Here is a 26,086-nt window from a genome sequence, read left to right on the forward strand (position 1 = left end):
GAGACGCCGAGTGGGCTGGGCTTCTGCGGCCTCGGGCCCTGGGGTCCGCGCTTGGAAGTTCGTCGGCGCTCAGAAGGGGCCCAGCGAGGCGGAGGGTTGAGAAGGGGCCGGGGTAAGACGGCACGGCGGCGAGTGCGCGCGAGCCCGGGGGGCTGAGGAGGGCCCGGGCGGGCAGCTCTGGCAGTCCCACAGCCCCGGGACGCGGAGCGTCCCCTCCCCGTCCGTGGCATAGGGCTGGTGACCCGTTTACTCGTTCCACACGTGTGTGGCGCGCCTGCCTCTGGCAGGAGCCGTTGTCGGCCCTGGGGCTACTGCAGTGAATAGTACCGTCTCGTTTGTGTGGGGGAAACCGACTATAAGCAACGAGGAAGATGGCGAATCTGCCTCCCTGCATCTCTGAGGGTTACATCGCTCCAGTTTACAAAATGCTTCATGTCCCTTATTTCATCTGTCCCCACAGCAGTCTTTCGAATATTTTAAACTCCGCCTTATAGATGAGGACTTGAATTCCACGGGGTGAAGGGGGTTGTCCCCAAATCACACAACCGGAAGTTGCAGAGCCAGAATTCAAACTCAGCACTTATGTCGCATGTCAGGATCTCTGGTCTTTCTGGAACATTCTTCGTCCTCAGGCCGCACGAGTTATCCCTGCCTCTCTCAGAAATGTTGTTTGGAAGCACTCTGAAATTTCAGAGGTTCTTTAAGACTGTGGTTAAATCACCCCATACTTCGTTTTCCTTCTCTCCTGAAAATCTTTGCCTTTCAGGATGCCTTGCCCCTGTTAAGAGGACTCCTACTTCACTTTCGAGAGGAGTAATTTAATCATGTTTCTTAAGCTGTATGTGCCCCTAAATGAGTAGACTTACAGAAATGCTGTAAAGACTTTTTTTTGACTTTTCACATACTGCTGTTCCTTCATCTCTTTCTATTATCCGTTGTCTTCAATTCAACATTTACTTGGCTAAGTTCTGGGGAATCAAAAGTGAATCAGGCAAGAATTTTGATTTTCCGTGAACATATTTGTCTCCCACTCAGCCTTACTGGAAGCTTTAGGAGGGCAAGGATTTATTTCAGCTACCTGTGCTCTCCCTTTCCCTATACCATCAGTTTAGTTGTTGGCTCATGGCAGGTGCTTGTAGATATTTGTCAAGAAATGCTTACATGAGACTTTAAATTTGCTGTCCATTTTGTCTTCCGTTTCCCTGACCTTTTCCAGCTGTCCACCTCTTCCTGTGCAGAGATCTCTACAGCGCCCATGCTGTGACCCCTGCAGCTGAGTGGCACATGGAGACAGAACCAGCTCCAGGAGGGTGCTCAGGAGTCTGGCGCCCGCCCAGAGCAGGAATCCAGCGGGACGCCATTGGCTGTTAACCAGACAGTCGCTTTAATAAAGCGTCTTTACAGGTATCGAGTGAATGTTTAAGGTTAGTAGATCATCATGGTCACTGAAGCTTTTCTTGGATGACTCTTTCCCCTGCCAGGATTGACAAACAAGCTGTACAGTACAGATGAGAAGGTGTGAGTGAGGCAAGAAGCCAACAGTTGCTTCCTTCCTTTAAATACCACTAGCGAGCTGACCTTTTTTGTACAGCATACTTATCTAAGAATACCCCAGGTCTAGGCTGTGCAGCTGTGTAGGTTGAATACTTGTACTAGTTAAATATTAATTCACCTTCAACGCACTGCTATCTAGGATATCCACGCCATTTAGGAGAGGAGATGCAAAGGGAGGGAGCATTTGAGAAAACTCTGTGAATGAATAACATATGAACATGAAGCACTTCGAGCACGAAGGAGCCTCGTTTTCCACTTTTTTCTCCGGTTGCAATCTTGTACTGCTATTTTGTTTAATTTGTTTCAGGCGCCATTGTTATCTTTTCGTCTGTTTTTCTGCAGTTTTACTGTCTCTACTACTACTGCTCCGCCTGGCTAATACTTATTGAGCACTTACCGTGTTCCAGGCACAGTTTGGGACCTCACATTACCTTTTTAATTTAGTGCTCACTTCCTGCATATGAAAAATACAGTTATTATTTCCATTTCATAGATGAGACAGCAGGGATGCAGAGAAGCTAAGGGACAACAAAGCTGATAGATGGTGACGTGTGGCTTCTGCGTCAGGACTGCCTGGTGACAGAGGCTGTGTTCTTATTTTTGTTTTTGTTTTTTGGGCCCTCCGTGCGGCCTGCGGGATCTTAGTTCCCTGACCAGGGATTGAACCCGGGCCCTCGGCAGTGAAAGTGTAGAGTCCTAACCACCAACCTCCAGGGAATTCCCAGAGCCTGTGTTCTTGACCAGTGCTCTTACACTCTCAGATATGTGTGTACTCCAGAAGTCCCACTGGGCTTCGAGGTGACTTCTAAAAATATATACAATATGGTAAAATAGGAAAGTAACTTCAGGAGGAAAGAGAGTAGTCAGATCATCTGTAATGGTTAATATAGTTGGGCTGCAAATTTAGCTGTGAGCTTCTTTTTTTTTTCATTGAATGAAAGATTCTTTAAATTCTGTAGTGCTTTATAGTTTTCAAAAGTTTCACACACATGAGTTCATATAATCCCATAATAACCCCTTTTTTCCCCTCGCCTCTATATTGCCCCTCCCCCCTTCCCTCTCCCCACTGGTAACCGCTAGTTTGTTCTCTATATTTGTGAGTGTGCTTTAGTTTTGTTTTATTAGCTGTGAGCTTCTTGAACCCAGGAGAAGAAAATTAAGAAGAAAAAAAAAAGAAAGCAATTGAATTCATTTTGTCCAGGCAAATAAGGCATTTTAGTTCCTTTGGAAAAAAAAGAAAGCATTTCTAACGCCTCCATCTAAAGGACATTTCTCCTGGGGTTCATAACCAAGCCCTGGGTGGCCGGGTTTACTACAGGGTGACCAGGCTGTAGGCTCAGCGTGTCCTCACTGTTAAGGGAGAGAATGTGGATGATTGTATTTGCGTAGGAGTTTGGAAATGAAAATTTTTTGAATAGTAGTAGTTTTCAGGAACACCTTCTGAATTGTGTTTTTTCTCCTGGGAATTTGTAAATGGTCTTATCCTGGACCCTGGGTTGGTCCCAGTCATTTGTTTACTTAACGGTTACTTATGGAGCACTTGCTGTATGCCAGGCCCTGTCTAGGCATTGAGGACACTGCGGTGATGGTCAGGTCACTGTCCTGATGTGCCCGGTGCCTCCACCCTGTTGTTTTCTCCCGCTGGAGTGTTTCTGGACAGACTTTGGTTTGCCTTTCTTCCTCGTCCTATGAAACCCGGAGACGACCCTCAACGCCTTATACCGTAATGGTCTCCCTGCCTTTGACCCTGGGCTCTGGCTGATTCGTGTTTCTGTGCCTTCCCAGGACCTAAAGTTAAGGACAGCTGTCCGGGAGTGAGCACAGCCTGCTGTGTGTCAGGCTCTTTAGATGCATCATCTGAGTCCTGGCACAGCCTTCGGAGTGTGGCGCTGAACCGTCGTGGGTCACTCGCCCCTTGAGAACCTGGTGGAAGCCATGTATCCTCTCTCGAGAAGAATCACCTCACACACACTTTGGCATTTAACCTCTGAGAGTTTGAAGATCTAAAAATGCACACATGTGTACCTTGTCCCTAGATTCCAGGTTATGAATAACATGCTTTAAAGAGAGATATTATCTCCATTTTGCAGTTGAGGAAACTGGGTCAGGAGGAGGTTAATTAACTCGCAGGTTTGCCTGGTAGATAGTGGGACCAGTTTGACTCCGTGTCTTCTTGACTCCAAGCCCTTTATTTTTTCCACTGTCCAAAAGTAGAGATGCTCAGTAAATGAGGGAGTGAGTGTACGAAGGTCTAAAAAGGGAGCTTTAAAGTGTATGTGCCCCAGAATCTGCCAAACATCCATTTGATATCAGAATAGACAAGGAGAAGATTTTTCTCAAGTATTTGGATTTAGCTGCCAACATTTTTTGTGTTGCTTGCAACTTTTTCCAGTTTTGTCAAGTGATAATTTTCCCCCCATGATACCAGTTCCAACAGTTTTTGCTTCTGATGCCATTTCTGTTTGGCTGTGCACATTTCTTACTGTCATGTTGAATTATGTTTTCTCTGGATGCCAAGGCAGATGGATGGCACTTTTGTTATGATTCTGATATAAATAGCATCTGTTAGAAACTGGACATCAATACTTATCTGGCAAGTAAAACAAATATATCAGTGGAATAGCCTTCTAATCATGTTTTTGCCTGTGGTTAGTAAGTGCCTCTGATGGTCTATGAGTCGGTGCTTGTTTGGGGGCATTGGTTTTATTATCCTTGCTATTTTCTACCTTACCATACAAGTTTTGATATAATCGTATTTATTAATTCTCTTTATATAGAAAACCTAAACTGAAGATGGTGCAAAGCCAGGGGTGACCTAAAGGGCTCATCACAGTGCCTCGCTCATACTCAGAACATTGCTTGGCTTTCGAGATCAAGGGTAAAATGAACCCACGCTCCTTACCCTTGCACTGTTAGGTGTTGATAACTGGGGTCCATTGAGAACAAAGATTAATAGAGTGCTTCCTGCGTGCCAGGCCCCATGGTAGGTGCTGAGTACAGGAAGATGAGTGCAGCTGATTCTCTCCACTGGAAGACCTCACTGACTAACTAGCAGGGCGCACAGATAAACAGCCGAGAGAAAGGTCTGGAAGCAGAGAATCAAAGTGAAGCTAGATGTGGGACTAGAGGGATGGACTGGGAGGTATTAATACTTTATTCTTGACGTGCCCCGGCCCCTAGCAAGGTCATGGAAATATGGGTGCCTTTGACCTTTTTGTCCTCTTTTTAAAAAAAAAAAAATTATTTATTTATTTGGCTGTGCTGGGTCTTAGTTGCGGCATGCAGGATCTTTAGTTGCAGTATGCGGGCTCCTTTAGTTGCGGCATGCGGAATCCAGTTCCCTGATCAGGGATCAAACCTGGCCCCCCTGCATTGGGAGCGCGGAGTCTCAACCACTGGACCACCAGGGAAGTCCCTGTCCTTTTCTTTACTAAATAAAACAATTGGCAAAGCAAAACTATAAGACCAAGTTGTCTGTAAAGGTATGATTAGTTTTTTTAAATTTTTATTTATTTAATTTTAATTTTTTTTTTTTTTTGCGGTATGCGGGCCTCTCACTGCTGCGGCCTCTCCTGTCGCAGAGCACAGGCTCCGGACGCGCAGGCCCAGCGGCCATGGCCCACGGGCCAGCCACTCCGCAGCACGTGGGATTCTCCCGGACCGGGGCACGAACCCGCGTCCCCTGCATCGGCAGGCGGACCCTCAACCACTGCGCCACCAGGGAAGCCCTAATTTTAATTTTATTATTTTTAATTGAAGTGTAGTTGATTAACAATGTTGTGTTAGTTTCAGGTATACAGCAAAGTGATTCAATTACACATATATATGTATATTCTTTTTCAGATTCTTTTTTTAAAAATAAATTTATTTATTTATTTATTTTTGGCCACGTTGGGTCTTTGTTGCTGCGTGCGGGCTTTCTCTAGTTGCGGCGAGCAGTGGCTACTCTTTGTTGCAGTGCGCAGACTTCTCATTGCGGTGGCTTCTCTTGTTGCGGAGCACGGGCTCTAGGTGCGCAGACTTCGGTAGTTGTGGCACGCGGGCTCAGTAGTTGTGGCACACAGGCTTAGTTGCTCCTCAGCATGTGGGATCTTCCGGGACCAGGGCTCGAGCCCACGTCTCCTGTGTTGGCAGGTGGATTCTGCTGTGGCCTCTCCCGTTGCGGAGCACAGGCTCTGGACGCACAGGCTCAGCGGCCATGGCTCACGGGTCCAGATGCTCCGTGGCATGTGGGATCCTCCCGGAGGGCACAAACCCGTGTCCCCTGCATCAGCAGGCGGACTCTCAACCACTGCACCACCAGGGAAGCCCCGGCAGGTGGATTCTTAACCACTGTGCCACCAGGGAAGTCCCCAGATTCTTTTCTGTTACAGGTTATTACAAGATATTGAATATAGTTCCCTGCGCTATACAGTAGGAACTTGTTGTTTATTTCATATATAGTAGTTTGTATTTGCTAATCCCAAACTCCTAATTTATCCCTCCCCCATTTCCCCTTTGGTAACCATAAGTTTGTTTTTTATGTCTGTTTTGAGTCTGTTTCTGTTTTGTAAATAAGTTTATTTGTGTCATTTTTTAAAGATTCCACATAAAAGTGATATCATATGCTATTTGTCTTCCTCTGTCTGACTTACTTCACTTAGTATGATAATCTCTAGGTCCATCCATGTTGCTGCAAATGGCATCATTTCATTCTTTTTTATGGCTGAGTAGTATTCCACTGTATAAATATATGTACCACATCTTCTTTATCAATTCATCTGTCGATGGGCATTTAGGTTGTTTCCATGTCTTGGCTGTTGTAAATAGTGCAGCAGTAAACATTGGGGTGCATGTATCTCTTTGAATTAGAGCTTTCGCCTTTTCCAGATATAAGGCATGATTAGTTTTAAGGAGGATAGGAAGGCCTCATGAAGGAGGGGCTCTACCCTCAGTCTTGAAAGATGAATTGGAGTGTGGTGGCAGAGGAGGAAAAAGCATGAACCCGTACTCAGAGGGGAGGGACTACATGGTACATTCATTCAGATTCTGTGTAAAAATGCAGCAGGCACGGAGCTGTGTGTCTGGAAGAGCCTCCTGGGGCCAGGTTAGTAATGATGTGAATGATCTTACATCCCACAGTTAGAAGCTTGATTTCAGTCTGTACACCCTGGAGAAGTAGTGCAAGTACATGTTTTTGGTTGGCTTTTTTTTTTTTTTAATTAAAAGCAATGTAGATTCACAAAAAAGTTGCAGAATCAGTACAGGGAGTTCCCGTGTGCCCCCAGCTTCCCCCAGTGGTGGCATCTTACGGAATAACCGTAGCACACTTAGCAAACCAGGACGCTGTCTTTGCTGCAGTGCTAGGAACAAATAGAGGCTTTATTAAGATGTCACCGGTTTTGACAGGCACTCATTTCATTTCTTGGTGCACAGTCCTGTGGAATTTTAACACGTGTGTAGTTTTGCCTTGCACGTTTTTTAAGCCAGGGAGTAATGGAACTGTATCTGTGCTTTAGAAAGATAAATCCTGGCAACAGAGGAGGATGGAGCAGAAAGGAGTTGGAGACCTGGGTGCATCTAAGGGGCTCTTTCTGGAATCCAGATGGGTGAGGACGAGCGTGGGCAGTGGCGTGAGGGATGGAGAGGGCAGGGGGTCGAGGTAAGACGTGTTGTGCAAGTAACGTTGACAGCGCTTGCTGACCGCTTAGAAGGCGCGCCGGCGGCCAGAGTCGTGGAGAAAGAAGCAGGCCTGTGACACGGTTAAGGACTCTGGTCCTAGTTTTCTAAGGGCCGTAGGAAGCAATTGGAGTTTTTAAAGCAAGGAAGTAACGCGAGGAGATCAGTATTTTAAAATGATTGTTCTGGCTGATGTGAGGAAAATGGAGGGAACCACAGTGGTGTGTGTGTGAGATTGTGGTGTGGTGTGTGTGTGTGATGTGTGTGTGTATGTATGTATGTGTGTATGCATGTGTTTGTGGTGTGTGTGTGGTGTGTGTGGTATGTGTGTGTGTGCGGAGTGTGTGCGGTGTGTGGTGTGTGTGGTGTGTGTGTGGTGTGTGTGTGTGGTGTGTGTGGTGTGTGTGTGTATGGTGTGTGGTGTGTGTGTGTGATGTGTGTGTGCGGGGTGTGTGTGGTGTGTGGTGTGTGTGTGGTTTGTGTGTGTGGTGTGTGTGTGCGGTGTGTGTGTGTGTGGTGTGTGTGTGGTTTGTGTGTGTGGTGTGTGTGTGTGTGTGTGTGTGTGGTGTGTGTGGTGTGTGTGTGGTGTGTGTGTGTGGTGTGTGTGTGTATGGTGTGTGGTGTGTGTGTGTGGTGTGTGTGTGCGGGGTGTGTGTGTGTGTGGTGTGTGTGTGTATGGTGTGTGGTGTGTGTGTGTGGTGTGTGTGTGCGGGGGGTGTGTGTGTGTGGTGTGTGTGTGGTTTGTGTGTGTGGTGTGTGTGTGCGGTGTGTGGTGTGTGTGCGGTGTGTGTGTGGTGTCTGTGTGTGGTGTGTATGCGTGGTGTGTGGTGTGTGTGTGCAGTGTGTGTGTGCAGTGTGTGTGTGTGTGTGGTGTGTGTGTGCGGTGTGTGGTGTGTGTGCGGTGTGTGTGTGGTGTCTGTGTGTGGTGTGTATGCGTGGTGTGTATGTGTGGTGTGTGGTGTGTGTGTGTGTGTGTGTGGTGTGTGTGTGCGGTGTGTGGTGTGTGTGCGGTGTGTGTGTGGTGTCTGTGTGTGGTGTGTATGCGTGGTGTGTATGTGTGGTGTGTGGTGTGTGTGTGTGTGTGTGTGTGTGTGTGTGTGTGTGGTGTGTGTGTGTGTTTGAGTTATGGGAAAAGAAGTGGTGCTCATTGTGTTGACATAAAATACTTCTACCTGAGAAACCTAAGATTTGGTGTGAAATTCACATGAAGGACCCGCCCAAGGTTTTGGACACAATTTTCCAGTAACTCGCAAGATCGGATTATTTTGCAGACCCGAGGGCTCTGTTCCTGTGGCTTGATAAGCTAAATAAGAAAATCCATCTAACCCCACTGCTCTCTTACTTTTCAGAATTCACAAATTCAGAAATAGTTTATCTTGAAGGCAGTGAAACAAAACAGCTCCAAAACAGATAGTGCCACCGCCGCCAGCACCACGTGGAGCAGAGCCAAGGCCAGGCAAGCGCTCCTCTCTCCCCAGCGCCTGTGTCAGCAGCCGGGTCAGAGGAACCTGGCGAGTTCACTGTGTGGTGCTGGGCTCAGGCCTCGAGACAAAGGTGCTCAGAAAGTGGTGGTGATACCACGATCACTTCCATCCGGTTTGTTTCAGTTGTTCACGCAGCAGGCGTGTGCTCAGTGCTGATTCTTGTGCCACAGTTGTCCTCTAGGAACTTACATATCGTATCAACAAACATCGGCTTATAAATTTTAAAGTCGAATGGCCTTCGTTTGGTGCTGCACGTGACCACAGGTGTTAGCTGGCCACGGTGAACTCGGAAGATGCTTCCGCCAGGCCCGCAGGGCTCTCTGGACAGTGCAGGTCCACGTGTCTGGCTGTAGGTGGCGGCAGCCCCACGACTTTCCGTTACGGAACTCGAGCTGGGAAACCGTCTCATCTTCCCTTTGCCAGCATCCAAGGACTTGCTGGGGCCCGGCTGCACTATAAATAGGACACATTCGACACTCCTGGTCTGCTCACAGGAGCCGGGAGGATGCGGTCGTTTCCGTGGATTACATTTTAAAAGGCTGCCGGTGAAACCATGTCTGAGCTGGGAACAGCTGCTTGACAGCTGACGTGTGGTCAGTTTCTCTGACGCAGCTTGTTTTTCTGTTGCCTGTTGCTGTATCTGTCATCACATTAGGTGTGGTGGTGAGTCTGAAAATATTCATTAGGCAGGAGTGAATTTCTGAGGCAGTTTCTGAAACTAGACTTCTGTGTCCATGATAGAGAAGGCGTGTTACAGGCGAAACAGGATAAGCCTTTTCTTCAGGATCTGTGTTCCGGAGCATCAAGGAGTTCATGCTGATATAAACGATCCCCAAACCACAACACTCAATTCAGTTAAACGCAGTAAGCATTATTTTTTGGACCACCATCATCAGATGTGCTCCTTGCTCTCGCGGCACTGATGGTCTAACAGGGAACACAGACATCAAACAATCATGAGGGTCATGGGTGTTAATTAAGAAAACCTTTGACCCTGGTCACTAGTTCTCGGCACAGGGTATGAGAGTGAGAAATCACAGATGATGCCGAGGCTTCTACCTTGGATGGTGGGAAAGAGCGTGACGATCCTAAACAAGACCAAGGAGTGGCAGGGTGTGTGTGTGTGTGCGCGCGCGCACGTTTTTGGAGGAGAGTGCTGTTTGAAAGCCGGGGCTGTGATTAATTTGATAAATGCTCTTGGAGCTCCAGTGATACTGGGTGCTCTGGGGCAGGGGGTACAGTAGTGCAAAAACACTTTTATCTCATGGAGCCTATAATCTAGTGTATAGTTTCCCAAATGAAAGTATAATTACTCATTGAGGTGAGTGCAGTGCAGGGGAAGGACAGGCTGTGATGAGAGACTCTACCAGGAGGATGTAGGCAAGGCAAGCAGGGCGCTGTCTCTAAGGAGGCCATGGCCACATGTGGATCAGGCGGTGAGAGGAGTCAGCTGGGGGAGGAGTTGGGGGAGGAGAGGATCTGGGCAGAGGGGCCCATGGGGCCGTGGGAAGCAGGTGGGGAGAGTGGCGAAGGCAGGAGCCGGGTCACATGCTGCCGGGTAGGCCCCGGCAGGCATGTTATATCTAACATGCTGTGATACGTTTATTAGAGAACATTTAAGGTGAAGCTCAGTGTGCGCACCAGCCCAGCAGAGCTGTTTTTGTCTGCAAGATGAGGCCCTGTAGACCCTGGCCTCCCGTGGAAATACGTTTTTATATCATGTTTATAGCGTATACCTCACTGTACCTTTTCTCTTAACATCGTGCTAAACATGTCTTTCTGTTTTGACATATTCTATATCGTTATTTATAATAGTGGTAAATAATCACCAGATCAAACTGTGAGAGGCTTGTGTTTTATTTGGAGTTTGATTTCTGAGCTGGTGTGGGTGAGCCTTGTGGTGCATGTGGGTAGACTTGAAATTTATGCTGCAAGAGAAGGTATTTGTGAAAATGCGGTTCGGGAGGAAGGTAAGAGCCTGCCTGGGGGTTTGAGGAGACCCTGACGTCGGGGGAGACCCTGGGCGCAGGAAGGCCGAGGCTCAGATGCCAGGGGCCACCGGCTGGGGAAAAGGTTGGTTTATAACCAGGGATTTTTCCGCTAAATTGAATTCAGATGACTGGCTAAATTGTTTTTTATGATACCCTATCATTTGGAATATAGTTGTAAATCAACTTGCATTCTTATAATTCCTATGTTTAGGTCAGTAAACGAGGGGTTGCCAGCCGATTCTAAGATCTTAAGGGAGTGTGAGACCGAGACGGGGGAGGCGGACTGGGCTTCACACGCTGGTGTCAGGAACCCCGGAATCCTAATATTTGATTAGATATGTATGTAGATGACTCGCTTTTAATTTTCTACATGTTATTTTGAGTAGGTTGCAGAATTGTTAGACTGTTCTGCAAGTGCGAGGCATCCATTCTTGAGAATTGACAGGTTTTCTTACTACTCTATTAATATGTGCAGATTTCATTGTTCTTATCCATGTGTCGATGTGAGCATGCACACAGACCCCTCACGTGTACCTGGGTGAGTGCAGACCCCTAGCACAGTTGGGCAAAAAGCCTAGGATTAAATTCAGGCGACTTTGGGTCTTGGCCTCATGAGTAAATTTGGCTTTTCCCTGTGGTGTTTCATTTCTCCACCTCTAAACATGTGGATAATGGTGTCTAACTCACAAGGTTGATGATGAACCAGTGGCCAGCAAAATAGGTTATTGCGAGGTGACGCTACTAGAATCACCTAAATGCCACGTGTGCTGGTCTTTTAGCTTCATTTTGATATCAAGCCGGGAACTTTACACATGAGCCTCCTTAAAAACTATAGACTTGTACTTAGAAATCCACTTCAGCTTCTTCTAAAGCAGTGGTCCCAGCTTGTTAAAACACAGATGGCTGGGCCACCACCCCAGAGTTTCAGGTTGGTTGGTCTGGGTTGGAGCCTGAGAATTTGCATTTCTAGAAAGGTCCCAGGTGATGTTGATATTGCTGGTTCAGGGACCACATTTTAAGAACCACTGTTTCAAAGCTGCATGTCTGCTTCAATAGCCTTTTAAAAATTTTTTTTAATTATTTATTTTTTGGCTTTGTTTGATCTTCATTGCTGTGTGCGGGCTTTCTCTAGTTGCGGAGAGCGGGGGCTACTCTTTGTTGCGGTGCACGGGCTTCTCATTACGGTGGCTTCTCTTGTTGCAGAGCATGGGCTCTAGGCACATGGGCTTCAGTAGTTGTGGCAGTCGGGCTCAGTAGTTGTGGCTCATGGGCTCTAGAGCACAGGCTCAGTAGTTGTGGTGCACGGGCTTAGTTGCTCCGCGGCATGTGGGATCTTCCCAGACCAGGGCTCGAACCCGTGTCCCTTGCATTGGCAGGTGGATTCTTAACCACTGTGCCACCAGGGAAGTTCCCAAAACTAATTTTTTTAAATAGAAAATAAATGCATGTAGAAAATAATGGTTTTAGTAACAATAGAAAACCATGTTATGTCTGCTTGAGGAATCTAAAAATGGAATAATAGCTCCTGTCCTCTTGAGATGAACTGATGAGGACATCTCTTGGGCAAAGTCTTTAGCGTAACCCCTGCGATGGGGTGATGCACTTCAACTCTCATCAACTCCAGGAAGACAGGTGTCACTGAGTTTCTGTAAGCTACGTCAGGGTAGTTAGACGTCCTGTGGGGATACCTTGTTCCTGTTCTTTTAAAACGTGCCATTTTCTTTACATCCCAAGTTAGGTCTTGAACTCCTGGGGGCTGGGTGGGCCATACTTCTCTTTCTGTTCCTCCACTCTCGCCAGTGTGTGGCCTGCAGCATTCGCTGAAGAGTGAGCGGTTGAGAGCAGAGTTGGTTGGAAAATGCTTACACCAAGAACGTTTAGGTATAACATCCACATAGTCTCCGTTTTCAGAGTGATCCAGATTTGGCTTTTCCGAGTATTTGTATTGTAATTGAAGTCTCACTAGCTTTTATGACCCTGCAGTTGGTAGAAATTAGAACTGGAGAAGACCCAACGGGTCATCCAGACCGTTCTCCCGCTGGAAGAGGCTTATTCCCTGCAGTGTACTCAGTAGCATTAGGAGGCATTACTTTTCATATGATTACTATTTTTTTGTGTGTGTGCTGTCTTCAACTAAGTGTTTCTTGAATTGAATCTCTTTGTATTCAAGTAATAAAATGCACAACAGGCAGTACATTTCTGGGTGATTATCTCGCTCCTCAGGTGGTGCAATAAGGCATGAGGCCAAAGCCCTGGCATGCCTTATTGTTATTAGGAAGGGAATTTATGGATAAAATAAAGTGGTTAACTGCATCAGCAATAACCACAACGAGGAACGCAGTTACAGAGGATCCCCCCGCCCCCGTGCTTGGAGAGCAGGTCAGGCAGGAGACCAGAACCTTAGCCGTGCAGGCAGCAATGGGGGTGCCAGAGACTCGCCACTGCCTTCAAGGAACTTGTGAATTTTGCAAAAAGCAGCAGGAAAGCCTTGGCTGTTGACAGCCATGCAAACTTGATACCTGGGAAGAGCCTGACTCTGGACCCAGCTCGGGGTTTAGCACTGTGCTCCTGGGCAAATTGCTTGCCTGCTCTGAGCACCCATTTCCTCACCTATGAAACGGGAAGAGCAGTAAGTGATTGGGCCTGGGAAGGGTTAAATGAGTTTTTCATCAATCTTAAGCACATTTCCTGGTTCAAAGTAAGTCCCTCTTAAATGCTAATTGGATTTGAATCATTTTTTTCCCTTCTTAAAATTCTTCCTAAGCTGAGTCCCTTGTCTCTTCTTCAGTCTGGTCCAGTTACCTCACGTACACGATCATCCTCGCCATCCTTGGTGCTCCTTCTGAGCCCTCTGTGCCATGTCATCGCGTCCCTTGCACATGCCCTCACCTTGCCTTATCACATGTGCTCTTCAAAACTCTGACCCCAGGTAAACCTAGCTCAGTGGCCTTGCCGTGCAGCTGAATGTGGCTGGAGAAACGCGGCACCGCCACGAGTACTGGCCCATGAGTTCCTGTCCACGGGCCTCGGGGGGCTCAGCACTCCTGGCACTGCTGCTGCTTCTCCTGCTTGCCTTCCCTTCCAGACGACGGTTTCATTCCATGTCCTTTCCCCGTCCTCACTCGCTGCTGCTGACCCAGCTTTCACAGAGAAAAGAGACACCAGCAGAAGGGAACTGCCACACGCCCTCCTCTACATATCCGTTCACACGCTCTCTCTTCTCCTTGTCACGAGGCGTGAACGGTCCATGCGCCTAGAGGAGGCTTGGCCACGAGAGGAGACCCTGTCTCCGCAGGCAAACCTATGGGAACCAGCCATTCTCTCCCTTCTCTCCCGCTTCATCCCTCTTGGCCCTGAGGCTGGGTCGCGATCGCGAGTATCCAGATGTGCTACTGATTCTCCTGTGTTAAGGACGGTTTTCTCCTGACCCCATCCCTCCTCCGGTTCCCACCCTTCTGCTTTACAGCAGAGTTCCTTGAAACAGGCATCTCTATCTGCTGTCACTGACTCCTCTCTGAGTTTATCTGAACTCACTTAGACAGGCTTCCTCCTAACCACCCAGTTCCACCAGTATGGCTACTATTAGGGTCATGGGTGGTTCCCAGCTGGCTTAATCCAAAGGGCAGTTCTTGGTCCTCATCTTACATGATTATCCCTATCACCTTTGACACACAACATCACCCCCTCCTCCTTGACACACTTTCTTCACTTGGTTTCCTGGACACTCGAGTCCCCTGGTTTTTCTCCTCTCTCACTGGTCACTCTCCCTCAGTCGCCTGTGCCAGTTCTTCCTCATCTCCCTGAGCTCTGAATGTCGGCATACCCCAAGGCTCGGCCCTGACAGCTCTTCTCTTTTTACACCTACTTTTCTGGTGGGCTGATCTGATATCATGCCTTTATATACATTGTTTGCTGACAATCCCCAAACTTCTGTCTTCGTCCCTCATACATCCAGCTGCCTATTCAGTAGGGCTATTGGGCTATTGAATAAGCATCTCAACTGTAATATGTCCAGAAGGAATTCTTGATCTCCTCCTCCACACCTGACCTACCTACGGCCTCTCCCATCTCAGTTAATAGCCGTTCAATCCCGCCATTTTCTTGCCTGCCAGGTCACGTCTGTAAGGAAATACATTGGCTGTTCCTTCAGAATGTGTCTGGAATCTGATCATTTTTCAACACTTTCTCCAAAAGCACCCTGGTCCAAGCCACAGCTTCTCTTGCGTGGATGATTGCAGTAGACTTGTAAATGGACTTCCTGCTTCCTCTCTTGCCTCTGTAGATCTTTGTATTTTAACATCTTTATTGGAGTATAATTGCTTTACAATTGTGTGTTAGTTTCTGCTTTATAACAAAGTGAATCAGCTATACATATACATATATCCCCATATCTCTTCCCTCTTGCGTCTCCCTCCCTCCCCAAATGTAGATCTATTCTTGACATACAGCCAGAGGGCTCCTTTAAATGCAAAGTCCAGGTCATAACCCTTTGTGTAACCCTCTTCTCTGTACAAAACCCTCCAGCGCCTTCACACATCACTCACAGCCTAAGACTCACGGGGACCCATGTGGTTTTCCTCCATCTAGCCTCCTGCTGCCTCTTTGTCCTCCTCGCGGCATTGTTCCCCTTCTGGTTCCCTTCAGATCTCTGCTCAATGTCACCTGTTTTCCTCCTCCGCTCCATTTACCTCCATAGCCCTTACGCATGTGTATAATTTACTTAATTTACTGTATGTCTTCCATTACTAGAATATAAGGTCCATGAGGTCCATGATTGTGCCAGTTTTGTTCATTGACCCCCAAGCTTCTAGAAGGAGATTAATAAACACTTTTTGACTGTATGAACATGTACCAAGCCACGTTCTTCTGGAAATTTACCTATGTTGTGATTCTAGGTTTCAGTTCAGTTAAATGTACCTAGTTGAAGAAGGACGTATCTGGCACTCTGGATGAAGTTCTCAGCCTCACATGGCATCAGCCCACAGGGACCTGCCAACGGATGGTGGCAGATAAGACAGGTCCAGACTGATACCGTGCCAGGTAGTCAGGGCTGCCCGAAGAGAGGGAAGCAGAGCACTGGCCAATGTGGATTTCCTATACATGAAAAAATTCGGATTCATTTCTTCAACCCTGTAAACTTGAGATTCTTCAGATCAAGTGCTTTAGAGGTGTTGCCTAGCCTGATTTCCTATACTCGTATAGTGCCATGCACATCCAACTGTTTTCGAATATTATTCATTACACACTTGCGTTTAAATGTGAAGCCCAGTAGGGAATTTTTTTTTTTTTTTTTTTTGCTGGGAAGGATAGCCAAGTTAGGAGCCTCAGACAATTGATGGCTGTAAAACTTCCCTGTAGAGCTGGAACTTAGGCTTCCTGATTCACTTGAGGCAAGGGAGAGTTTTGTTTCTTGCTCTGATGCTGAGAGCGGCCAGAAAGGAATGAGCAGAAAATCTGCCCTGATTTTTGAAATGCCAATAAGCCACAGACCGGCAGAATCCATGAGTCATAAATTCATAATTGCATGTAATAACGTGGTGACCACTGAGCGCCAGGGCCTTCTGCTGGCAGGCATGGGAGCACGGCCAGCTTCGCTCTAACAGTGGGGGCGTGAGCCTGGGTGAGACCCACAGCGCCCAAGATAAACAAGGACATCCCCCGGGACTGTCTCTGGGAGGCATCTGGTTTTGTGTCCGGCTTTGGCCTTGCTTCCTCTAAGGTCTTTTAATCGCATTCTCAATAACCATCAAGTAAACATATTACCTTAAAAATTATTGAGAAGGCACCCCCCATGCCAGAGGCGTCCAGGGGAGCAGCTTCTCTCTGCCCACCAAGCGCTGCTCCCTCTTCCCCTCCTCCTCCTTTTTCTTTCTAATTCTGATGTAATTCACATACCATAAAATGAATCCTTTTAAAGTATACAATTTCCTGGCTTTTAGTATATTCACAAAGTTGTGTGACCATCACCACTACCTGACTTTTGTCACCCCCAAAGAAACCGCATACCCGTTGGCAGTCCCATTTCCCCCTTCCTTTAGCCCCTGGTAACCACTAACCTACTTTCCGTTTCTATAGATTTACTTATTCTGCATGTTTTATATCAATTGAATCATATAGTATATGGTCTTTTGGGTCTGCCTTAGCCTAATATTTTCAAGATTCACTTTTATTGTAGCACGAATCAGTGTTTCATTCCTTTTTATGGCTGAATTACATATAGTCCATGAATGAATAGACTGACCCATTTACCAGTTGATGGACCTTTGGGTTGTCTCCACTTTTTGGCTGTTGTGGGTACGCTGCTATGAACATTTATGTACAAGTTTTTGTGCGGACATAGATTTTCAGTTCCCTTGACTATATACCTGGGAGTAAAATTGCTGGGTCATATGCTAACTCTATGTTTAACTTTTTGAGATACTGACAACCTATTTCCAAAGCAGCTGAACCATTTTACATTCCTACCAGCAATGTATGAGGGTTCCAGTAGCATTACATCCTCGCCAATACTTGTTATTGTTTGTTACTTTGATTATAGCCATCGTAGTGGCTGCAAAGTGGTAGCTTATTGTGTTCTGATTTATATTTTCCTAATGACTTATGATGCTGAGTGTTTTTTCATACACTTGCTGGCCATTTGTATATCTTCTTGGGAGGAGTATCTGTTCAGATCCTTTGCCCATTGTTAAATTGGGTTATTTGCCTTTTTATTATTGAGTTGAAAGGGTTCTTGATATGTTCTACATATTAGATTCTTATCAGATATATGATTGACAAATAATTGATTCCATTCTGTGGGTTGTCTTTTCACTTTCTTGATAGTGTCCTTTGAAGCACAAAAATTTTAATTTTGATGAAGTCCAATTAACATTCCTTCTTTGGTTGCTTGTATTTGTGATGTCATATCTAAGATACTATCACATAATCTCAAATCACAAAGATTTACACCTCTGTTTTCTCCTAAGAATTTTATAGTTTCAGTTCTTTTTTTAATTTTATTTTATTAATTTTTTTATACAGCAGGTTCTTTTTTTGTTTTTTTTTTAAGAAAAGAAGTAGATTGATTTATTTATGTCTTCCTTGTGGTGTATGGGCTTCTCTTGTTGCGGAACATGGGCTCTAGGTGCGTGAGCTTCAGTAGTTGTGGCTCGTGGGCTCTATAGCGCAGGCTCAATAGTTGTGGAACATGGGATTAGTTGCTCCACGGCATGTGGGATCTTCCTGGACCAGGGCTCGAACCCACATCCCCTGCATTGGCAGGTGGATTCTTAACCATTGTGCAACCAGGGAAGCCCTATACAGAAGGTTCTTTTTTTTTAATTTTTAATTTTTTTTATACAGCAGGTTCTTATTAGTCATCCATTTTATACACATCAGTGTATACATGTCAATCCCAATCTCCCAGTTCATCACACCACCCCCACCCCCCCGGCCACTTTTCCCCCTTGGTGTCCATACGTCTGTTCTCTACATCTGTGTCTCTATTTCTGCCCTGCAAACCGGTTCATGTGTACCATTTTTCTAGGCTCCACATATATGCGTTAATATACGATATTTGTTTTTCTCTTTCTGACTTACTACACTCCGTATGACAGTCTCTAGATCCATCCACGTCTCTACAAATGACCCAGTTTCGTTCCTTTTTCTGGCTGATATTCCATTGTATATATGTACCACATCTTCTTTATCCATTTGTCTGTCGATGGGCATTTAGGTTGCTTCCATGACCTGGCTATTGTAAATAGTGCTGCAGTGAATATTGGGGCGTCTTTTTGAATTATGGTTTTCTCTGGGTATATACCCAGTAGTGGGATTGATGGGTCATATGGTAATTCTATTTTTAGTTTTTTGTTTGTTTGTTTTGTTTTGTTTTGCGGTACGCGGGCCCTCCACCGTTGTGGCCTCTCCCGCTGCGGAGCACAGGCTCTGGACGCGCAGGCTCAGCGGCCATGGCTCACGGGCCTAGCTGCTCCGCGGCATGTGGGATCTTCCCGGACCAGGGCACGAACCCGTGTCCCCTGCATCGGCAGGCGGACTCTCAACCACTGCGCCACCAGGGAAGCCCCTATTTTTAGTTTTTTAAGGAACCTCTATACTGTTCTCCATAGTGGCTGTGTCAATTTACATTCCCACCAACAGTGCAAGAGCGTTCCCTATTCTCCACACCCTCTCCAGCATTTGTTGTTTGTAGATTTTCTGATGATGCCCATTCTAACTGGTGTGAGGTGATACCTCATTGTAGTTTTGATTTGCATTTCTCTAATAATTAGTGATGTTGAGCAGCTTTTCATGTGCTTCTTGGCCATCTGTATGTCTTCTTTGGAGAAATGTCTATTTAGGTCTTCTGCCCATTTTTGGATTGGGTTGTTTGTTTTTATATTTTGGAGATTAATCCTTTGTCTGTTGATTTGTTTGCAAATATTTTCTCCTACTCTGAGGGTTGTCTTTTCATCTTGTTTGTAGTTTCCTTTGCGGTGCAAAAACTTTTAAGTTTCATTAGGTCCCATTTGTTTATTTTTGTTTTTATTTCCATTACTCTAGGAGGTGGATCAAAAAAGATCTTGCTGTGATTTATGTCATAGAGCGTTCTGCCTATGTTTTCCTCTAAGAGTTTGATAGTGTCTGGCCTTACATTTAGGTCTTTAATCCATTTTGAGTTTATTTTTGTGTATGGTGTTAGGGAGTGTTCTAATTTCATTCTTTTACATATAGCTGTCCAGTTTTCCCAGCACCACTTATTGAAGAGACTGTCTTTTCTCCATTGTATATCCTTGACTGCTTTGTCATAGATTAGTTGACCATGGTTGCATGGGTTTATCTCTGGGCTTTCTATCCCATTCCATTGATCTATGTTTCTGTTTTTGTGCCAGTACCATATTGTCTTGATTACTGTAGCTTTGTAGTATAGTCTGAAGTCAGGGAGTCTGATTCCTCCAGCTCCATTTTTTTCCCTCAAGACCGCTTTGGCTATTCGGGGTCTTTTGTGTCTCCATACAAATTTTAAGATTTTTTGTTCTAGTTCTGTAAAAGATGCCATTGGTAATTTGACAGGGATTGCATTGAATCTGTAGATTGCTTTCGGTAGTATAATCACAGTATATTCACAGTATTGATTCTTCCAATCCAAGAACATGGTATATATCTCTCCATCTGTTTGTATCATCTTTAATTTCTTTCATCAGTGTCTTATAGTTTTCTGCATACAGGTCTTTTGTCTCCCTAGTTAGGTTTATTCCTAGGTATTTTATTCTCTTTGTTGCAGTGGTAAGTGGGAGTGTTTCCTTAATTTCTCTTTCAGATTTTTCATCATTAGTGTATAGGAATGCAAGAGATTTCTGTGCATTGATTTTGGATCCTGCAACTTTACCAAATTCATTGATTAGCTTTACTGGTTTTCTGGTGGCATCTTTAGGATTCTCTATGTATAATATCATGTCATCTGTGAACAGTGACAGTTTTACTTCTTCTTTTCCAATTTGTATTCCTTTTATTTCTTTTTCTTCTCTGATAGCTGTGGCTAGGACTTCCAAACCTATGTTGAATAAAAGTGGTGAGAGTGGACAACCTTGTCTTGTTCCTGATCTTAGAGGAAATACTTTCAGTTTTTCACCATTGAGAATGATGTTTGCTCTGGGTTTGTCATATATGGCCTTTATTATGTTGAGGTAGGCTCCCTCTATGCCCACTTTCTGGAGAGTTTTTATCACAAGTGGGTGTTGAATTTTGTCAAAAGCTTTTCCTGCATCTATTGAGGTGATCATATGGTTTTTCTTCTTCAATTTGTCAATATGGTGTATCACATTGATTGATTTGCGTATATTGAAGAATCCTTGCATCCCTGGGATAAATCCCACTTAATCATGGTGTATGACCCTTTTAATGTGTTGTTGGATTCTGTTTGCAAGTATTTTATTGAGGATTTTTTCGTCTATATTCATGAGTGATATTGGTCTGTAATTTTCTTTTTTTGTAGTATCTTTGGTTTTGGTATCAGGGTGATGGTGGCCTCATAGAATGAGTTTGGGAGTGTTCCTTTCTCTGCAGTTTTTTGGAAGAGTTTGAGAAGGATGGGTGTTAGCTCTTCTCTAAATGTTTGACAGACTTCACCTGTGAAGCCATCTGGTCCTGGACTTTTGTTTGTTGGGAGATTTTTTTTTTTTTTTGCGGTATGCAGGCCTCTCACTGCTGTGGCCTCTCCGGTTGCGGAGCACAGGCTCCGGACGCGCAGGCTCACGGGCCTAGCTGCTCCACGATGTCTGGGATCCTCCCAGACTGGGGCATGAACCCATGTCCCCTGCATCGGCAGGCGGACTTTCAACCACTGCGCCACCAGGGAAGCCCTGTTAGAAGATTTTTAATCACAGTTTCAATTTCATTACTTGTGGTTGGTCTGTTCATATTTTCTCTTTCTTCCTGGTTCAGTCTTGGAAGGTTATACCTTCCATTTCGTCCATTTCTTCCAGGTTGTCCATTTTATTGGCATAGAGTTGCTTGTAATAGTCTCTTAGGATGCTTTGTATTTCTGCGGTGTCATAACTTCTCCTTTTACATTTCTAATTTTATTGATTTGAGTCCTCTCCTTGTTTTTCTTGATGAGTCTGGCTAATGGTTTATCAATTTTGTTTACCTTCTCAAAGAACCAGCTTTTAGTTTTATTGATCTTTGCTATTGTTTTCTTTGTTTCTATTTCATTTATTTCTGCTTTGATCTTTATGATTTCTTTCCTTCTGCTAACTTTGGGTTTTGTTTGTTTTTCTTTCTCTAGTTCTTTTAGGTGTAAGTTTAGATTGTTTATTTGAGATTTTTCTTGTTTCTTGAGGTAGGCTTGTGTAGCTATAAACTTCCCTCTTAGAACTGCTTTTGCTGCATCCCATAGATTTTGGATCATTGTGTTTTCGTTTTCATTTGTCTCTAGCTATTTTTTGATTTCCTCTTTGATGTTTTCAGTGATCTCTTGGTTATTTAGTAACGTATTGTTTAGTCTTCATGTGTTTGTGTTTTTTACGTTTTTTTCCTTGTAATTGATTTCTAATCTCATAGTGTTGTGGTCAGAAAAGTTGCTTGATATGATTTCAGTTTTCCTAAATTTACTGAGGCTTGATTTGTGACCCAAGATGTGATCTATCCTGGAGAATGTTCCATGCGCACTTGAGAAGAAAGTGTAATCTGCTGTTTTTGGATGGAATGTCCTATAAATGTCAATTAAATCTGTCTGGTCTATTGTGTCATTTAAAGCTTGTGTTTCCTTATTAATTTTCTGTTTGGATGCTCTGTCCATTGGTGTAAGTGAGGTGTTAAAGTCCCCCACTATTATTGTGTTACTGTCGATTTCCTCTTTTATAGCCTTTAGCAGTTGCCTTATGCATTGAGGTGCTCCTATGTTGGGTGCATGTATAATTGTTGTATCTTCTTCTTGGATTGATCCCTTGATCATTATGTAGTATCCTTCCTTGTCTCTTGTAACATTCTTTATTTTAAAGTCTATTTTATCTGAGTATTGCTACTCCAGCTTTCTTTTGATTTCCATTTGCATGGAATATCTTTTTCCATCCCCTCACTTTCAGTCTGTATGTGTCTCTAGGTCTGAAGTGGGTCTCTTGTAGACAGCATATATATGGGTCTTGTTTTTGTATCCATTCAGTGAGCCTGTGTCTTTTGGTTGGAGCATTTAATCTATTCATCTTTAAGGTACTTCTCGATATATATGTTCCTATTACCATTTTCTTAATTGTTATGGGTTTGTTTTTGTAGGTCCTTTTCTTCTCTTGTGTTTCCCACTTAGAGAAGTTCCTTTAGCATTTGTTGTAGAGCTGCTTTCGTGGTGCTGAATTCTCTTAGCTTTTCTGTAAAGCTTTTGATTTCTCTGTCGAATCTGAATGAGATCCTTGCCGGGTAGAGTAATCTTGGTTGTAGGTTCTTCCCTTTCATCACTTTAAATATATCATGCCACTCCCTTCTGGCTTGTAGAGTTTCTACTGAGAAATCAGCTGTTAACCTTATGGGATTTGCCTTGTATGTTGTTGTCCTTGTATGTCATTTTTCCCTTGCTGCTTTCAATAATTTTTCTTTGTCTTTAATTTTTGTCAATTTGATTACTATGTGTCTCGGTGCGTTTCTCCTTGGGTTTATCCTGCCTGGGACTCTCTGTGCTTCCTGGACTTGGGTGGCTGTTTCCTTTCCCATGTTAGGGAAGTTTTTGACTATAATCTCTTCAAATATTTTCTCGGGTCCTTTCTCTCTCTCTTCTCCTTCTGGGACCCCTATAATGCAAATGTTGTTGTTGCGTTTAATGTTGTCCCAGAGGTCTCTTAGGCTGTCTTCATTTCTTTTCATTCTGTTTTCTTTATTCTGTTCCATGGCAGTGAGTTCCACCATTCTGTCTTCCAGGTCACTTATCCATTCTTCTGCCTCAGTTATTCTGCTATTGATTCCTTCTAGTGTATTTTTCATTTCAGTTATTGTATTCTTCGTCTCTGTTTGTTTGTTCTTTAATTCTTCTAGGTCTTTGTTAAACATTTCTTGCATCTTCTCGATCTTTGCCTCCATTCTTTTTCCAAGGTCCTGGATCACCTTCACTATCATTATTTTGAATTCTTTTTCTGGAAGGTTGCCTATCTTCACCTCATTTAATTGTTTTTCTGGGGTTTAATCTTGTTCCTTCATCTGGTACATAGCCCTTTTCATCTTGTCTGTCATTCTGTGAATGTGGTTTCTGTTCCACAGGCTGCAGGATTGTAGTTCTTCTTGCTTCTGCTGTCTGCCCTCTGGTGGATGAGGCTATCGAAGAGGCTTGTGCAAGCTTCCTGATGGGAGGGACTGGTGGTGGGTAGAGCTGGGTGTTGCTCTCGTGGGCAGAGCTCGATAAAACTTTAATCTGCTTGTCTGCTGATGAGTGGGGCTGGGTTCCCTCCCTGCTGGTTGTTTGGCCTGAGGCGACCCAACACTGGAGCCTACTTGGGCTCTTTGATGGGGCTAATGGCAGACTCTGGGAGGGCTCACGCCAAGGAGTACTTCCCAGAGCTTCTGCTGCCAGTGTCCTTGTCCTCATGGTGAGCCACAGCCACCCCCTGCCTCTGCAGGAGACTCTCCAACACGAGCAGGTAGGTCTGATTCAGTCTCCTCTGGGGTCACTGCTCCTTCCCTGGGTCCCGGTGTGCACAGTACTTTGTGTGTGCCCTCCAAGAGTGGAGTCTCTGTTTCCCCCAGTCCTGTCGAAGTCCTGCAATCAAATCCCACTAGCCTTCAAAGTCTGATTCTCTAGGAATTCCTCCTCCCATTGCCAGACCCCCAGGTTGGGAAGCCTGATGTGGGGCTCAGAACCTTCACTCCAGTGGGTGGACTTCTGTGGTATAAGTGTTCTCCAGTTTGTGAGTCACCCACCCAGCAGTTACAGGATTTGATTTTATTGTGATTGCACCCCTCCTACCATCTCATTGTGGCTTCTCCTCTGTCTTTGGATGTGGGGGTATCTTTTTTGGTGAGTTCCAGTGTCTTCCTGTCAATGACTGTTCAGCAGTTAGTTGTGATTCTGGTGCTCTTGCAAGAGGGAGTAAGCGCACGTCCTTCTACTCTGCCATCTTGAACCAATCTCTCTAGCTTCAGTTCTTAAATTTAGGTCTTTGGTTGATTTTGAGTTAATTTTTTTATATGGTATGAAGTGGGGGTCCAGTTTCATTCTTTTGCATGTGGATATCCACATTTGTTGAAAAGACTATTCTTTCTGCATTGAATGATCTTGCAGCCCTTGTCAAAAATCAGTTAATGCTACATTTAAGGGTTTGTTTCCAGATTCTCCATTCTATCCCATTGATCTGCATGTCTCTCCTTATGCCAGCACCACACTGTCTTGACTACTGTTGCTTTGTAGTAAATTTTGAAATCAGGAAGTGTAAGTCCTGTAACTTTGTTTTTATTTTTTAAAGATTATTTTGGCTATACTGAATCTCTTAAATTTCTATATGAATTTTAGGCTAAACTTGTCAATTTCAGCAAAAAAGGCAGCTGAGATTTTGATGAGCATTAAATTGAATCTGTCGATCAATTTGAGGAGTATTATAATCTTATTCGTAAACATGGGATGTCTTTCCGTTTATTCAGATCTTCTTTAATTTCTTTTCAGTGATACTTTGTAGTTTCAGTGTATGAATTGTGTACTTTTTGTTAAGTTTATTCTTAAGTATTTTATTCTTTTTGATACTATTGTACATGGAATTGTTTTCTTAATTTTCTTTTCAGTGTGTTCATTGCAGTTGTGTAGAACTACAATTGTTTTGTATATATATATTTTTAAGTTTTAAATGATTTTTGTATATTGATCTTGTATCCTACACCTTACTGAACTTGTTTATTATTTCTAATAGTTGTGTGTGTTTGTGTGTTTTTGTGTGTGTTTATATGTGTGTTCCCAAGGATTTTATACGTACAAAGTCATATTATCAGTATATAGAGATAGTTTTACTTATTAGTCTCCAATCTGGATACCTTTTATTTATTTTCTTGCCTAGTTGCCCTGGCTAGAACCTTCAGTACAATGTTGAATAGACATCCTTGTTCCTGATCTTAGCGGAAAACTTTTATCCTTTATTCTTTTATCATTATGTATGGTGTTAGCTATTGGTTTTCACTGATGCCCTTTGTCAGGTCAAGGAAGTTCCCTTCTATTTCTAGTTTGTTGAGTGTTTTTATCGTGAAAGGGTGTAGGATTTTGTGAAATGCTTTTTCTGCATCAGTTGAGTTGATCATGCATTTTTTCTTGATTCTATTAATGTGGTGTATATTACATTCATTTTTTTTAGGGGCATATATTTTAATTTAATTTTTTACTTTTTTTAACATCTTTATTGGAGTATAATTGCTTTACAATGTTGTGTTAGTTTCTGCTGTATAACAAAGTGAATCAGCTATATGTACACATATATCCCCATATCCCCTCCCTCTTGCATCTCCCTCCCACCCTCCCTATCCCACCCCTCTAGGTGGTCACAAAGCACAAGCTGATCTCCCTGTGCTATGCAGCTGCTTCCCACTAGTTATCTAATTTACATTTGGTAGACTAGATAGCTAGTGGGAAGCAGCTGCATAGCACAGGGAGATCAGCTCCGGTGCCTTGTGACCACCTATGTTCGGCCATTCTTGCATTCCTGGGATAAATCTCACTTGGTCATGATGTCCGATTCTTTTTAGTGTTGCTGGATTCAGTATGTTTGTGCTCTGTTGAGGATATTTCCTGTATCCATAAGGAACATTAGCCTTTAGCTCTCTCTCTTTTGGTGTCTTTGCCTGGTTTTGGTATTGATGTCATACTGGCCTCATAGAATGTGTTGGGAAGTGTTCTCTCCTTTTCTGTTTTTTGGAAGAGTTTTTGAAGAATTGGTTTTAATTATTCTTCTGTAAATACTC

At 44.3% G+C, this 26,086-nt stretch overlaps 1 long non-coding RNA gene across 2 annotated transcripts in view; it reads left to right on the forward strand.

Moving 5' to 3' along the window:
• Positions 1-26,086, forward strand: part of LOC307194060 — a 35,114-nt gene continuing 9,028 nt past the window's right edge. Inside the window, exons 1-3 of one of the 2 annotated variants that reach the window (XR_013830491.1) lie at positions 1-112; positions 1,217-1,424; positions 3,340-4,318. This is a non-coding gene — a long non-coding RNA (uncharacterized lncRNA). Of the gene's footprint in view, positions 113-1,216; positions 1,425-3,339; positions 4,319-26,086 lie in introns of those variants that run through there. The other variant, XR_013830490.1, reaches the window with a different exon arrangement.

This window comes from Stenella coeruleoalba (assembly GCF_951394435.1).
Source record: "Stenella coeruleoalba genome assembly, chromosome: 11".
Classification (NCBI taxonomy): domain Eukaryota; kingdom Metazoa; phylum Chordata; class Mammalia; order Artiodactyla; family Delphinidae; genus Stenella; species Stenella coeruleoalba.